The sequence below is a fragment of the Penaeus vannamei genome, chromosome 26 (genome assembly GCF_042767895.1).
Source record: "Penaeus vannamei isolate JL-2024 chromosome 26, ASM4276789v1, whole genome shotgun sequence".
In the NCBI taxonomy this organism is placed as follows: domain Eukaryota; kingdom Metazoa; phylum Arthropoda; class Malacostraca; order Decapoda; family Penaeidae; genus Penaeus; species Penaeus vannamei.
The window spans coordinates 32,072,193-32,079,566 of record NC_091574.1 but is presented as its reverse complement, the minus strand read 5'-3'; the positions used below and the strand labels follow the sequence as shown (position 1 = coordinate 32,079,566).

The following is a 7,374-nucleotide window of genomic DNA, read 5'->3' as shown; positions in this document are numbered from 1 at the left end:
AGGAGGAGGAGGAGGAGGAGGGAGAGAGAGAAAAGAAAAGAGAAGAGAGGAGAGAAAGAAAGAAAAAAGGACAAAAGAAAAAACAAAAGACACAGAGAGAGAAACCACAGTCAGAAAAAAAAGCACCCCCCCGCCCCTCCGGGAACAAGGACAGACGACGTGCAACAGAGATCTTCACGAAAACCGGAAGCCGAGCCGCCACACCTGCCCAGGAGCCCTTATCATCCCCCTTTCCCTCTCTATGTTTCTTCTTCAGTATCTACGTGTGTGTGTGTGTGTGTGTGTGTGTGTGTGTGTATGTGTGTGTTTGTGTGTGTTTGTGTGTGTTTGTGTGTGTTTGTGTGTGTGTGTGTGTGTGTGTGTGTGTGTGTGTGTGTGTGGGGGAGAGAGAGAGAGAGAAGAGAGAGAGAGAGAGAGAGAGAGAGAGAGAGAGAGAGAGAGAGAGAGAGAGAGAGAGAGAGAGAGAGACAGAAAGACACAGAGAGGATTACTATACGTCCAACTGCAAGTGCGAACACCTTAACCGCATACAAATTTGCGCACGTGTATGCATCCACACACACATCCCTCCCTCCCTTCCACCACTCCCTCTCCTTCCTTCCCTCCCACCCTCCCTCTCCCTCCTTCCCTCTTACCCACCCTCCCTTTCCCTCTCCCTCTCCCTTCCCTTCCCCCCTCCTTCCCCTTCCCCCCCCCCTCCCCTTTCCTTCCCCCCACCCTCCCTCTTACCCCCCCTTCCCCCCCCCCCACCCACCCCCCCCTTTTCCCTCCTTCCCCCCCCCCTCCCTCTCCCCCTCCCTCTCCCTCTTACCCACCTCCTCTCCCTCTTCCACCCCCCCTCTCCTTCCTTCCCTCCACCCTCCCTCTACCCTCCCCCCTCCCTCTCCCTCCCCCACCCACCCTCCCCCTTCCCTCTTACCCACCCCCCCCCTCCCTCTCCCCCCACCCACCCCCCTCCCCCCTTCCCCCCTTATCCCTTTTCCCACCCCCCCCTCCCCTTTTCCCTTCCCTCTCCCTCCCACCCCCCTCCCTCTCCCCACCCCCCCTCCCCCTCACCCACCCACCCTCCCTCTCCCTCCCTCCCACCCACCCCTCCCTCCTCCCCCACCCTCCCTCTAACCCCCCCCTCCCCCCCTTCCCAAACCCTCCCCTCCCTCCCTTTCCCCCCCTCCCCCTTCCCTCTCCCACCCCCCCCACCCACCCTCCCCTCCCCACCCCCTCCCCCCTCCCCCCCCCTCCCTCCCCCGCTCCCCGCCAACCCTTTGTTCGGCGCAGGACACCTGTCGCCGGCGCGCGCTGCGTAACCCACCCGCACCGCCGCCGCGCCGATTCGCTCGCGTCGACGGCCTTGCGCAAAATGCCATTTCGGCCGCGATGGCTCATTTTTGCGAAATTCGTGTTGAATGGCGCAAGGGTGATGCCAATTCCTCTCGATTGAAAAAAAAAGGTTTGTTCATTCTGCTTAATAGGAATGATATAAAGAATGGGAAGTAGAAAGACGGAGAAAGAGAAAGAGAAAAAGAGACTATCAATTCTGCTTAATCGGAATAATATAAAGAATGAGAAGTAGAAAGACGGAGAAAGAAAGAAAAAAGAGATTTAAAATTTTGCTTAAAAAATATAAAGAATGAGGAAATGAAAGACGGGGAAAAGGAAAAAAAAAAAAATTTTAATTTTCCCCTTTAAAAAAAGAATAAATAAAAAAAAAAAAAAAAAATAATTGTATAATAAAAATAAAAGAAATATTTTTTATTTTCTTAAAACCCCCCAAAAGAAAAAAAACCTTTCCTCCCCAACCCCCTTTCCCTAAAACCCCCAAACCCCCCCAAAAACTCTTAAATTTCCCAAAACATTTTTCCAAAAAACTTTTCCCAATTCTACCCCCCCTAACAATTAAAAAAAAAACAACCCCCTTCCCTTTCCCTCCTTCTCAAAAAAAACCCCCCAACCCCTTCAAAACCCTTAAAAAAAACCTTCACCCCCCTTTTATTTTTTAAAAAAAAAATTTTGACTATAAAATAAAAAAAACAAAATTTTTTTTTTATTAAAAATTCTTTCAAATAATAAAAAACCCAATTTTTTCTCAAAATTAAAAATTTAAAAAGTCCCAACCCTTGAAAAGAAATTAAAAAATTTTCTGCAATAGAATGAAAAGAAGGGAAGGAGGAAGGGAGAGAGGGGAAAAGGGGTTCAACGGGCTTTTGGAAAAATCAAATAAAAGGGGGAAAAAGGGGGGGCTAACTCTAAACCAAAAAATTAGATTTTGGTGCAAAAAGGAAAGGCGGGATAAATATAATAAATACCTTCATCTCCTTAAAAAATAAAAATAATAAATAATAATAATAAATAAAATTTTAATAATAAATTTATAAATAAAAATAAATAATATAATATAATATAATAATATATAATATAATATAATATAATATAATAATTTCAATAAAAATAAAAATAATATAATAATAATAATAATAAAAAATATATATAAAAAACACAAAAAAAAAAAATTTAAATTTTCCCTTTAATTAATAATAATAAAAAAAATAAAAACAAAAAAAAAAGATAGATAAAAAAAAAAAACCTTTTAAAACAACTCTTCAATGAAAATAAAAAAAAAATGTAAAAAAAAATAAAAAATTTTTCCCCCTTCTCTCCCTTCTTTTTTTTTTTTTTTTTTTCCATTTTTTCCTTAAATAAAAAATTTAATATTTTTTATAATTTTTTAATAATTTTTTTATATTTTTTATAATTTTTTTAAAAAAATTTCCCCCTTTTCCAACCACCCCCCCCCCCCCCAAAAAAAATTTCAACCTTCTCCCTTCTCTTCCCACCTCTTCCTCTCCTCCCTTCCCTCCTCCTCCCCTTTTTTCCTTTTTCCTCTTCTTCCCTCTCCTCTCTCTCTCTCTCTCTCTCTCTCTCTCTCTCTCTCCCCCCCCCCTCCTCTCTCTCTCTTCTTTTCCCCCCCTTTTTTTAAAAAATCCCCCTTTTCCTCCCCCCTCTCTTTCCTCCCAAAATTTATCAAACCCTTTTTTGGGGTTTCTCCCCCTCCCTTGGTAAAAATAAATAATAAAAAAACAAAAAAAATTAGAGACCCCTCCCAAGACAGTATCAATCAACCCACACCAAGCCCTACCTTTTTCCCCCCCCCCCTCCCCCCCTCCCCTCCCTCCCCTTTCCCCCTCCCCCCTTTTCCTCGTTTCCCCTGTCTTTTAAAACGTCAATGAAAACCCCCCAAAACCTTTTGCCTTCCTCCCTCCTTTCCCTCCCCCCTCCCCCTCCTCCCCTTCCCCCTCCCTCCCTCTCCCTCCTCCCCCTTCTTCCTCGTTTCGCATTGTCTTTTTAAAACGTCAATGAAACGCGAGACTCAAAAGACATCCCAGCGGCGGTATGTGCGCGCGCGCGCGTTTCCCTTCCTGTTCGGCGTCCTCCAGGATTCGGCGCCCGGTCGCTTTCTCTGCTCACGTTTTTTAAAGGAAGCGTTGATGGTGTTTTACTTTGTTTGTTTGTTTGTTTGTATTTTGTGTTTGTTTGTCTTTGTGTGTTTGTCTTAGTTTGTTTGTCTTTTTTGTTTGTTTTTGTCTGTTTATCTTTTTCTTTGCTTGTTTGTTTTTGACTGTTTGTATGTTTTTGACTGTTTATTTGTCTTGAATTTGTTTGTCTGTTTGTCTTTTGTGTTTGTTTGTTTGTCTTTATTGTTTGTACGACTACACGGCCATACGACTATACCCCCATACGACCCCACGACTATATGATCACACGACTATACGCCTACACGACCTTACGACCACAAGACCCCACAACTACACGACCATAAGAACCTACGACCATACAACCAAACGACCTTACGACCATACGACCCCACGACCATAAGACTACACGACTACACGACCATACGAACCTACAACTACACGAACATACGACCCCACGACCATAAGACTACACGACTACACGACCATACGAACCTATAGCTACACGAACATACGACCCCACGACTATATGACCACCCGGCCACACGACCATAAGACTACACGACTACACGACCCCACGACCATAAGACTACACGACTACACGACCATACGAACCTACAACTACACGAACATACGACCCCACGACCATAAGACTACACGACTACACGACCATACGAACCTATAGCTACACGAACATACGACCCCACGACTATATGACCACCCGGCCACACGACCATAAGACTACACGACTACACGACCATACGAACCTACAACTACACGAACATACGACCCCACGACTATATGACCACCCAACCATCCAACCATACGACCATAAGACTACACGACTACACGACCCCACGACCATTAGACTACACGACTCCACGACCATACGACCATACGACCCCCACGACTACACAACCATACGACCCCCAAGACTACACACGACTCAGCCACAGACGACAAGACAAGAGGCAACTCATGCACTCTCTGACCAGCAGCGGCTCGCCTTGGAAGCGCCACATACGCGCAAATACTGGTAATATCACATATTTCAAGATCCCCCAAATCCCTCTCCGCTTACCGGTTATATCTATTTTACGAAGTATGTGTATGTACGTCTCTGTCTCTGACCCCCTCTCTGTCTGTCTGTCTGTTTGTCAGTCTGTCTGTCTCATTCTCTACATGTATGTATGTATGCAAACACACACACACACACACACACACACACACACACACACACACACACACACACACACACACACACACACACACACACACATATATATATATATATATATATATATATATATATATATATATATATATATATATACATATATATATATATATATATATATATATATATATATATATATATATATATATATATATATATATATATACCTACACATACCTTTGAGGAATACTCAAATAGCAGCCAAAGAAAGCTTACCTCTGGTGCTGTTGTGGTGCTGGGGGTGTCGCCACGTCAAGTATTCTCGGTTTCTGAAAAAAGAGAGAAAAATATAAAATAAACAAAAAAGAGGAAATCTAACAGGTTAATGAAACGAACACATGGCGTGGCTTTTTTTTCTTTTTTTCTTTTTTTTTTTTTGAAAGTTACTCCCACCGAATCTCTCTGAACTCAATAATAGGATAATATGAATAAATAATAAAGGCAGTGGACTGAAAACTGATGATGATAAAAGACAAAGCGAAGGGAAAAGACATACAAGATGATAATAATTATACATGATGATATTTACTATGATAATAATAACAATAATAACAACATTAGAAATAGATATCAGTATAATAAACATCTATGATTAACATGAACAAATATATCATTAATCACAAAATTTCTACTCTTATAAAATCATAATAGTAACAATAACTAAAAAATAGTACCAATAACTGTAAAAAATAGTAACAATAACTGAAAAAAACAATAAACACGTGATCATGATGAAAATGACAAACGCAGCACGATAATCATCACCATCGTTATCAAACAATAAAAAAAACACAAATCACGGTAATAAAAGGTAGAGAAAAAAAAAATCCTCACCCCCACCCATCTTCGTGCCGGAAGCAGGGCCGCGGGGGTGGAGGGGGGGTGGTTGGGGGGATCTGGCCCTCTGAGGAACGGTTCCGAAGAACACAGGCACACACACTCTCTCTCTCTGTCTGCTTCCTGTCTCCTCTTTCTTCTCTCTCTCTCTGCCTCTCTGTCTCTGTCTCTCTCTCTCTCTCTCTCTTTTCCTCTTCATCCTCCTTGTCCACCTTTTCCTCCTCCTCCTCCTCTCCCCCCCCCCTTCCACCAAATGGCGCGGTGAGGGTCAGAGGCCGTCACGTCGTGTGGCCAAATGGACCGTCGGTTTGGACCACGCCACATTAAGCCCCTCCACACCAGTCCCCACTATCAAAGCCACATTTAGCCCCCCTCCCCCACCCTCCTCCTTCTTCCTACTACCTTCCTCAACCAGGCCTATTTTGCACTACCACACCAGAAAGCCACATTTAGCCCCGTCCCCCCCCCCCCACACACCCCTTTTTAATCTTGAATCTTGAATCTCCTTCCTACTACCTTCCTCAACCTACTTTGCACTACCCCAGACTACGGTGCCGAATTCCCGTGTCCCTCCGCACAACCTCCCTGAATTACTGGGTGCCAAACTCCGCCACCAAGTCGCCACCCTCACTCGCTGCTCACATACACACTCATTCCCCTCCCTCAGTTTTCTTAATTTCTCAATGGTACAGCGAAATACAGAAGTAAACCTGGAGAAGCCCGTCGAAAACTTTACTCTGAATGACTCTCCAAAATGTCACACCAAACTACGTGTAAGACGAATGAGGAGATGGGCCAAAGCCGACAAGAAAATCAAGTTGGAAAAGGAAATTCCTTCACGATCTCCCAAAAAACGGGAAAATGATGAAGACGAAGCAGTGATTAATTAATAGGACTAGATGGGGAAAAAAAATCACGAGTATTAGTAATACCATTTCAACAACAGGAAATAATTCACAATACAATAAAAAAAACAACGACAAATGATCATAAAAAAATCATCATCAACGACAACCGCCAAAAATAATCACAACAAAACCATAACATTATCAACAACATGCCCAAAAGCTACAACAACAATAACAAATAACTATAACTAAAACAGCAATAATAACGGTTTCAAAAAAAAAAAAATCGAAACTATACCGCTGGCGACAAAAGCGACGAAGACGACAATAAAACCACAGCTAATTGAATGGTCAGAAACTAGGCCTATGACGACAGAGACAACACTCTTTCTTCTTCTTCTTCTTCTTCTCGTCCTCCTCCTTTTCCTCTTCTTCTTCCTCCTCCTCCTCCGTCTTCTTCTTTTTCTTCACCTCCTCCTCCTCCTTCCCGTCCTCCTTTTCCCTTTCCTCTTCCTCCTCCTCCGTCACCTTCTTCTTTTCCTTCACCTCTTCCTCCTCCTCATTCATCTCTTCTTCTTCTTCTCCTCCTTCTTCTTCTTCTCCTCCTCCTCCTTCTTCTTCTTCTTCTTCTTCTTCTTCTTCTTCTTCTTCTTCTTCTTCTTCTTCTTCTTCTTCTTCTTCTTCTTCTTCTTCTTCCTCCTCCTCCTCTTCCTCCTTCCCCCTCCTCCTTCCCGACACCCCGCGCGCTTTACAACACCCTGTGCCATCACCCCCTGACACCCCACACGGAAGCTCGTGCGGTGTCGGAAGCGCTAATTACACCTGACACATATATCACTTACTGCCCCCTACCCTCCCCCCCCCTTTTACCCCCTCCCCTCTTCTTCCTTATTTCCCCTTCCTCTCTTCTTCCTTATTTCCCCTTCGTCCTCCTTCCTCTCTTCCCCAACTCCCCACACCCCTACGTCTCCCAGTCCCATCCTAC

At 43.7% G+C, this 7,374-nt stretch overlaps 1 protein-coding gene across 2 annotated transcripts in view; it reads right to left on the bottom strand.

The window, feature by feature from the left end:
* LOC113807312 (uncharacterized) overlaps nt 1–7,374 on the bottom strand; it is a 146,809-nt gene that overhangs the window by 55,376 nt on the left and 84,059 nt on the right. For both annotated transcript variants that reach the window (XM_070140345.1, XM_070140341.1), the window contains exon 2: nt 4,921–4,973. The gene's annotated coding sequence lies outside the window, so the exon portion shown is untranslated. The remainder of the gene's footprint in view (nt 1–4,920; nt 4,974–7,374) is intronic.